Source organism: Rhipicephalus microplus, chromosome X (assembly GCF_043290135.1).
Source record: "Rhipicephalus microplus isolate Deutch F79 chromosome X, USDA_Rmic, whole genome shotgun sequence".
Classification (NCBI taxonomy): Eukaryota; Metazoa; Arthropoda; class Arachnida; order Ixodida; family Ixodidae; genus Rhipicephalus; species Rhipicephalus microplus.
Window position 1 is genome coordinate 255,600,988 of NC_134710.1, and position 9,915 is coordinate 255,610,902.

Here is a 9,915-nt window from a genome sequence, read left to right on the forward strand (position 1 = left end):
CTGGAGTGGACGTAGTCACGCTAATGATGATGATGGTGAACATCCAAAAACCATGATATGACTATGAGAGACGCTATAGTGGTGTGCTCCAGAAATTTTACCACTTTCCTTCTTTAACATGCACCTAAATCAAAGCACATGGGCCTCAAGCATTTTCAGCTACATCGAAAATACGACAGAGATTCAATCCCGCTACCTGTGAGTCAGCAATAGAGCACCATAACCACTAGACCACCCTGGTGGGTAGTAAAAAAGACAGTTCTGGTAAAGTCAGTATGCGCCACTTTTTGTCCAGCTGTAAGGAAGCAAGCTCATCTGTATAAGGCACATTGCTGAAAATCTGACAGCATGTCAAAGTGATTCTGTTCTCTCCCATTGCCTGCTCCTTGCTTTTCAGTGGTACCTTTCACTTGCAGACGAGGTTAGCAGATGTTAAAGGTGTGAGCGGCAATGCAACAACATAAATTTGCATCTGACAACTCTAGCAAATTTTAGTTAACATATGGGGCATATAATGTGACATGCAATTTTGGATAATCTTTGTGTCAATTGAAAAAGATAATCAACAGTATTCTACTGTGTAATGTGTCTGTTTGTGGCGGGAGATATTGCTTGCACAAAGTTTCTTTCATTTCTTGTAAAAAATTTATGGCTACTACGTATATTGCTCGTAATTTTACATGATAACACGCCCATCCATGTTTATATACTCTGTGCATTTCTTGTCGTGTGTCATGTCGCTAGTAGCAGAAATTGCTTGGTGTGCCCTTCTAGTCATGTCAATGCAAAGAAACAAACAGATGAAGTGAATAAATCTATATATAGTTTGTCGTACGTTTTTTCAGCTTTATGTTCCTTATTCTTGCGCTGTTTGTCATAGTGCTGAACAACAGAGCTTGGGCTCATTACATACGCCCACACTGCATTTCCCATTATGCTGCTTTAGGTTTATGACAAGTTTTTTCTGCGGTATACATACCAAAAATATAACTGAACAAAAATGTTTGTTTGTACCACCAGAACATTCAACATACATAAGCCCTGATCATTATTTTGTTGTGTGCTGGTGAGAATACGGTGCGACATAAAGTTGCCCGTGGGTATGATTACGTCACTGTGCTTATAGCGAAGATCAGGCTGGTGCTGAAAAATGGCACAGGAATATTATTTTGTGATTCAGGGCCTGCTCGGCATGAGCACTGTGACAATCGTAAAACATGATTGCCACTGCTTCCTGCATGAACTGGGGGCAATCTTGTTTGTGAGGTGTAAAAAAAGTGTGAGCCTCTTTACTGCCCCTTCAAAGCTAGACTTTTGTTGAATGCTACACTTTTAAAGCTATACTTTTGTTGCAGGTATGGCATTTGTTGCATTGAAGACACAGCAGATCTAACCTTGACAATTAATTGAGCAGAGAGATGTTTCTATGACCAGTACAGTGGCCACTTGTATTCGCAACCTAAACCTTGCCTGTTGCTTGCTGGGAGAAGACATGAGAACTGAAGAACAGAGGTGCACAAATACATTAGATGCACTTTTACATTTACAAATTGCAATTGTGTATCAAGCAGTTATCTTAATAAAAGTACTGCTGATGAAAAAATACCTGCAGTGCTAAATGAATACAGTGGTGCTTGTGATTACATTACTTGCGTAGCCTCTATTGGGTTGCGGGCTTTGTATAGAAGAAAGTATAGAACATACAATTGTTTTGTGACTATATCTGCTATAAATGTAAGGAAAGCATATAAGGCATTATTAGTAGTTTTTGTATTTGAAGCTTAGTAATTATAATGATAGCGAAAATGAATTTAGTGGATGAGAAACCCAACTTAGTGGATGAGAAACCCAACTTGCTTCTGGTGTCGACGAACATTTGGCTTACTGCCTTTTTTGTCCACTTTGAATAATTTCCCCTGATGTCATTTGTACTACAATTAAAAGCCATAAATAATGCTTCTATGCTTTTCTTGTGGCTTCATTAGATTGCAGGTCACAAACAACTATGCCATTCAATTTATTCGCCCTTTTTTGTTTACTTGTTATTAGTCACTTGCAAAGATATTATCATTTTTTTTTTTTTGAAAATGTGATATGCTGAGAAAGCTGATATTTAGCAATTATTTCTTTGTATTTAGGTAAGAATCTCTTGGTGTGCTTTGTATATTCTCTAGGAAATATGTCCTATCTTGAGTTACGAGTATGCGTTTTTGGTTTTTAAATTCATATTTTGCTTTCGGTATGGTGTTTTAATAACTTCACTGCCAGTATGATGCATATTGAATGTGTAAGGTTTTTAAACTTCGAATGTACAAAGTGTATTAGTTGTTGAATGTGTTTGCCCCTTGCCATGTTGAAGGAGCCTGGACACCTTTCAATTGAACTACCGTCCATTTTACATCCAGGCCTCTTGTGTTTTTTCGTAGAAAATGGATGAACTAAAGTTAAGCATGATATGAAGAAAGTAGCTAATTAACAAATGATGGTAAGTTCTCCAGTGGCTGTGGGAAAGATTTCCTTTGACTGGGAAATAATTGGCAGAGTTATGAAGATGTATAAAGGTGTTTGGTGTTTTTGTCTGCAAGTCAATCATGCCTGTGATGATAAAAACTGAGAAAAAACACCTTGATGATATTAAATGAAAGGATTCTCTGCTGCTGCATTGTAGATATTTTTGAAAACACTGTAATTTGTCTTCTTGCATCCATTGCCTGTTTTTTATGTCCTGATCTTTTTATGTACACAAAGCATCAAGCCACATTTTTCTGAAGCACTTCCTTGTCTTGCCTTTTCCTTTGAAGACCACAGTTGTCTTTCACAAAATTTGGTACACACACAAGATATGCACTAGAATATTACCAAGATATGTAATGTCCTCTGTATGTGTAGAAAAGAACTATGTAATAGTTTCTAGAATGCTCTTTTCTATCATTATTTGAAATACTTCAAAAAATGGTCTTGTGCAGGAATATCATGAAATGTTTTGGTATGGTCTCCACATGCCTCGAAGGCTATCATCCTGGTCGTAATGATTGACTCAGATTGCGATGTGAAACTCTACCCTTCCTAATGAAAAATTGCATAGGACCCAAAAGGGGATTTGGGCAATATGAGTGGTTTTCAGTGTCGCCAGGAAAGCCATTCCAACCAGTTGAAAGTCCCTGCAAAGAATGGTGGCTGGTGTGCTGAAAGAAGGTGGACCAATCTAAAACTGCTGAGATAGAATGACAAATGAGGGCAAGGCAGAAAATTTTACTGGAAGTGAAGCTTCTGGTTTTCTACCCTGCACAAAGGTGAAGAAAAAGGGGAAACGAAAGACTGGAGTAAGTGCACAGTATGAAAGAAAAAGGCCTCCACCACGCACAAAAGATCAATGATGCCTTGATTGACTTCTGGTGTGGCTACTATTCAGGGTGGCATGGTAACTAAAAGGATAATGGGCTGGTGTGATGGCAGAAACTCAATGTGCTGTCTGATAAAAAAAGTTGTTGAGGCAGAATCAATCTACTTCATGATGTGATGAAAATTCTGGAAGGTTAGGTGTGTTTTCATGATAGGAACACTTGAATGAGAGGATTGATCAAAGAGTAATAAATAAATGTCATGGTTTAGAACATAATATAAAGTATTTGTGAGATTATTGTGGTGAGAATACCAGACTGGACGTGTGTGTACCAGTTTAGGCCATATTTAAGTTTGATACACCGTAGTCTCGTTGAGGAAAGGGCTAAATGAAGGTTTCAAAAGTACTATATGTGTGAAAAGACCATGTAAATTGAGAAAAGTTGTCGCCTAAATATGTGCTTGTAAGGGCCAGTTCTGATGGTTGGAGTCATGGGTGATTACTTTGATACACAGTAAGAATGATGCTGATGAAAGGGAAGTAATGATGTTCTCTCAGCATTTAATGACATGGGCCATGTATTGCACTAATTTAATGCTGAGCGAAAGTCTGGCTGAAGGGCATTAATATCCGTGAGGTCATTGATTAATAAATTATGCAGTAATTTGTGAACACATAAATGTTCAAAGGAACACAAATTGGTGAATCAGTATGTAAATTATGGCCAAGAACTGCCTTGTTTTACAACTGATACAATGGGACATTGTGAAAAAGAGTGGTTATGTACATGCATGAATAGTCTGTTTTGTACCCGACTCTGCTATTATATTTGTCTTAGCAATATTATTGCTATAATATCTAAGATGCTTCATTTGGAGTAAGACGAATTATTGCGTAGACCACCTGTACATTGCTTTATTAGTTCATGACATACCTGTCTTAGTGTGCGCATTTGTATTTCAATGTTTTACTTTCACATAATGTAGCATCTATAGAAAAGCATTTCGCCTTGAAAATACTTTTCAATCCTGTAACGCTCAACACTGATTGAGACAGGAGGAGGAATAAGGATGCTAGAACTGTTTTAAGGTGCAGTGCACCATTTTTTCTCAAGTGTTTAATACGATCGAACCCTTTTGTAATAATCCCAGTTATGACAAATGCTCAGTTACTATGAGCAAAGTACAGCAGTCACATTTTTCATGAGGTGCATGGCAGAATGTCTTAAAATCGGTTTATGTGGGATTGGGATACTTTATTTTAGAGCAAATGTGTAAGTATATCTTTTTCTTTGATTAACGTGCCACTATCTTGATGTTTAGCACTCTGCTCAGAAGTGACAATGCCGTTTTTGCCATGCACAGCTATATTGAATCAACAGTCATTAGATATGGGCATTATTTGTGCATTCTTGAGTTCTTCTTACTAACATGAACTTGAGTGCACGTTGTTTCCAATTGAGCACTTAGCCACTGACATCCCACTATGGCAGGGGTCTCACCTCAGCCAACAGGTTGCAGTCACGCAATTCAGCCCTGCAAGGGCCAGTACAGGAAAGAACGTAAAGGCAAGGGGCAGAGGGGGGTGCAGTTTCTACAAATTGTCAGCAAACATTACCATTTAAACGAAGTTCTCATATATATAACTCTGGGTCAGGAGACATCACGTAATATGTTTAGGCATTGATTTTATTATATTTAAAATTTTTTGAAGTGGTTTTCAACTCTAACTGCACACAATGAACAAAAAGCAAAGGTGTAAGTCCACAAGTTTATTGGCCATTTACTGCTGATCAGACCTTTTAAAAAAATTGTGAATTGCCAACTGCCTTTTTGCTATATGTGCCTTCAGCACAAAGATCTCTATACCATTTGAGAAGAATCACAGCTTACTATGCGTGTGCATAATTTGTTTCAAACATTTGTTTACTAGCAAAGCCTTTCTCCTTGAAGTCCTGTGGTGCTTATTTTTTAATTTTTAGACTGTTAGGAATATAAACATGCAAATTTGTAAATAGTAGTGAGAAAGCAGCAGTTATTTTTCAGCATGGAAGTGCAAAAAATATGAATTAACCGAACGATGGTGTTTGAATTAAGATCTTTTTAAATATATTTAAAGAGTGAAGGACCAACCAAAAAATTTATATTTTGTTTGAATTAACCGAGAGTATAAATTGTCAGAGTGAATTATCACGAGTTAACTGTAGTAAATTGTTTTAGTCTTTGGTGTGATAATTGTGTTTTACTAGTAATACTAGGCAGTAGACAATTACCACATGCTAATGTTTATATGTCATGCTATTCATGAGATAACTGTTTCAAGCAGAAAAGAACTTTTTCTAATAAATATACGAAATGCTTATATATATTGTGGTAGCTCTCATACACTATTACCTTGTGAATTGCCTGAAGTAGTACTTTCGACTGTCACTTTTCTTGTGGTTGGTAGTGCTGTCAGTGAAGTTGGTTGAATGAAAAGAGTGCAGGCTGTAATAGCAAATTACCAGAATGATGAAACATATGAAAAGTCACAAGTTCTGAGCTGTGTACATTGCTGAAGCTTGCATGCATCAGCACATTTAATAGCAATTCATAGGAAAGGGACAGAGATTCAAGCTGTCTGGCTCATCAGGGTAAAGTAGCAAGAAAGGTTGTGAGGTGAGAGATTGATTGATTGATTTGTGGGGTTTAACGTCCCAAAACCATGTGAAGTGAGAGAACGTGCTTGTTGGTGTTATTAAATAATTGTCTCGTAATATTGTGTGGCCTCTGCAAACCCACACTGATTAGTGTAGCCAGACAAATGTGCCATGAAAACTGGTCTTTATTATTCTTTTATTCTTTATTGCAAATGTTTGTGATTTTGATAATAGTAATCCATTTAGAGTGTGTGTGTTAATATTAAAATAGCAGCACATGTTCAGCCAAAAGGAGTAATGTCATTATTAGTGGGTTCTTTTTGCCTAGTGTGTTAAAAGAGTTTTGCTCCTTTTTCTTTCGTTTACTTCATATACTTATGGCATTTATATGCCATATAGATCAGTTCGTTCTGAAACAATAACTTCTATGCATGTGTTTGAGTTTCTTACCGGATATTGCTGAGCAGTTATACACTTACAGGGGCCACAATATTGTTTAGCATAGTGCCAAGTATTGTAGCAAAAAAGGTTTTTGTGAATTTTTCTGTCTCTATGTTAACCTTGCATTATTGTCTGTTTTGTCGTTACCAGCAATGAAGTGGAAGAAAGTTGATGCGCTTCTTTCTTGGCTTGGTACTTTATCCATACATGTGGTTAAGGTTAAAGCAGCCCTCGCAAGATGAATCTTGCAAGCATGAATACACCGGTGCAAACATTTATGTTGCTTTAACTTGAGTGAACATTCCAAAGCTAGTGCTGGAACATTGTGCCATTATGGCTAAAACTTGTTCTCTGTAGATTTCATGGCTGTAATTTTTTGACAGCCATTTTTAAAGATCACAAAAATTGTCTTATGGACAAAGGTTGTACGAAATATTTATATTTGCACTACCTGACAACCTTGGCAAAATGTTGATGTTCTCAGGTTGCTAAAGATAGCTTAGATGTGTTGTAGTCTTATCAAGTGGTCTACATTGCTACACTAGTTCATGGCATACATTTGTTAACATGCATGAAACAAGCAGGTTTGAGTAACAACACTGCAGCCTTGTCTGCTACAGCATCTAAAAAAGGACATATGCAGCATTCACACATTGAGAGACAATTTGGCTTTGGAATGAGAAAGCATTTATAGTGCTTTAATGCATTTTTTGCACCACGTTCCTTAAAAACAAAAGCAAAGAACAGCACGTAAGTTCACCAACTGATATAAAAAAAGCACGCAGAATAGGAGGTACAATACTGAATGCAGTGTTATACATTTTTTGTAATTCCACAAGAGCACATAACCATATATAATTGTGTATAGTGAAGGCCAGCCTAACAGCTTGGTGATAAAGCATCACATTCATTTCCCCATTGCTCCATAAAACTGGTTGAGTTCCAGCATACAACACAGCTGTTGCTTATTTATAGCAGAAAAAGCAAACATACACTTTACAGTCTCTGGCTTTCAGTTTTTATGTGAGACTTGGATTAAATTACAAACAGCAACTACAATGTGTACAGCTACCATAACATGTTCTAGTAGCAATAAAAAGTCCTAGAACTTTCAGTTTCAAGAGTCACTCGCCTTTGAGCACAAATAAGGCAAGTATCAAATTATTTGTATATACAGCATCTTTATGGCAACAATAGATTACAAGCACAGTCTGTGCACTGACGTAAACCACTGAGAAAGTAGGTCTTTTTTTATAATTAAAAGTTTGTTGTAGGATCGCAATTTCTTATGTTCATCACCAAAAAAAAAAACATAATGGCACTGTTATGATATGAGCATAAGTAAGCTGTTGCATAGACATAGACTGGTCTTAGTGAATGTTGAGAGGAAAAGAAAAACAGCAGTTAATGGACGTTGAGGGAAAGTCTATTTCCCTCATCAGTCCTCCCCTATCAGTCCACCTCTCCCAGCAGCTACAAGGGCTCGACTGATGACGTCCTGCTGGAAGTTGGGGTCTGAGATGTGGAGCAGAGCCTTTCAGGATTCTGTTGTGCAAGCTATCTTCCTACTCTTACACGTCCACAGTATGTGGATCAAATTCACTGCCTCATCACAAAATTTGCACTGTGAACTAAATGTTGCTGGGCACCACTTGCTGTAGAGTACGGGGTTTGGAAAAAAACCCCATCTGTTATTTTCGCCACATAACCAGCTCTTTCTTACTGGGTATTCTGTCACTCCCGGGCATATTTGCTGCTTTAGTCTGTAATGTGCTGTGATTTCTTGGTATGCGCACATATCCTCTCTTCTATTTGTAATTTTGGTGACTTGGTAGATTATGGGGTCAACTGAATGAGCCTCCTTTTCATCTCTCAAGTCCCTGATTAGCTGGTGTTCAGACAAGCAGAATCTGCTCTCTCGGTCCTCCTCCCCTGTTTAATATGCAGATGGTTGTCTACATCACTCTTCCGTATTCGTGATTTAGCCTTGGCAAAAGACAGTCAGTGTGGCCATCAGCCACTCTTAAGAAATTGCTGAATGTTGACAGCTACTAAAGGAAATCATGTGGATAACAGATGCAGCAGGGCGACTTCCTGGGCTTATGGACTTCACATATCGCTATAGGGTAGTTGTTTGGGCTTGTTGTTTTGACATGATACGGGATGAAAGTGCATAAAATGAGGACAGAAAAGAGGTTTGACACACACGAGTGCTCGTGCTTGTCAAGCCTCTTCTTGGTCTTCGTCTTATGCGCTTTCATCCTGTTCACATTTTGCTTCATATTTCAGTAATGTGAAACCATCTTGTGAAAAGGTGAAACCTAATCTCAAATCAAGCATTTAATCACCAAGTGCTGTATTGAACCAGTTTTTTTAGTTGTTGAGAGGTGGTGAAACCAATCCATGTACAAGCAGAATTTTTTAAGGGGCTCATTTGTATGTTACACAAAAACAGAAATATTGAACATATAGTAGATGTTTAGGGCCAGGAAAAGCATAGAGGACATTAATCATTATGTTTAACTGTAGTTTTGTGATTGTGATATAAATTGAAGTGACAATACCCATGTAGCAGCTTGCTTGTGTTCATATGAAGAGGGCGATTTTTCGTTCCGGACAAACCAAGCAAGCAGTAATGATAACATTTGCGTTGAGCAATGCAGCTATACAAAAATGTTCTGCAGCATTACTTGTGAGCAAACGATCTGGAAGCACAGAGTTGTTTTAAGTTGAAATAAAGATGCAGATAACCATTCCTGCACAAAAATCATATTTGTCTAGCATTCACTCAAACAAGGAGTTCAAGGTTCTGCCTTTTTTTCATAACTAAAGAGTTTGAACAAAGTAACAGTGCCAGCCCTAAACTGACTTACGTTACCACTGGAATTTTCCGGGCCACAAGAAAAACTAAAACACTTCTATGTGCACAGTCTCAGTATGACACATGCGAATTGCCTATGAATTTCAGAAAAGTCTTGAATTACTTCGAGTAATCATAGAATGACCTCACTTTCCAAGTTTATTGCCATAGAAATTGATTCCCACAAAAAATACCTTGTCTTTGTCAAGAAAGAGCACAGTTACAGTCATTTGTTGCACGCTTCAACCCTTTTACTGTTTAATTTTTCTGAGAAAAACTTTCTGAGATGATAAAATTACTTTATTGAATTTCTCTAATGCACGAAACGTGTGAAGCTGAGTGAAAATATTTTTAAAAAGTTAGAAACAGTTTTTTGGTGTCAGCATTGCTCAGAACTGCATAACGTTCAGTAGTGTTCCAGAGCATTGTGTTCCTTGAAACGTGGGTCTACATACAGTGAATAATCATCGTCTGGAGACATAACACGCATCTACATTCTCATCTTGGAGCAAAGAGTTGTACAGGCAAACAGGCGTATAGATGCCTTCAGCAGAGTGAACTCTGTAATTAAAGAAAACGACAATATCTGGTGAGTGTCACTCATAAACTAGCTAGAAGCAGCTTCAATAAAGG

The 9,915-nt window shown here is 37.6% G+C and overlaps 1 protein-coding gene across 1 annotated transcript in view; it reads left to right on the plus strand.

Annotated features, from left to right (window-relative positions):
* LOC119182137 (uncharacterized) overlaps positions 1-5,706 on the plus strand; it is a 44,981-nt gene extending 39,275 nt beyond the window's left edge. Inside the window, exon 9 of the mRNA XM_075878965.1 lies at positions 1,356-5,706. The gene's annotated coding sequence lies outside the window, so the exon portion shown is untranslated. The remainder of the gene's footprint in view (positions 1-1,355) is intronic.
* Positions 5,707-9,915: the final 4,209 nt, after the last annotated feature.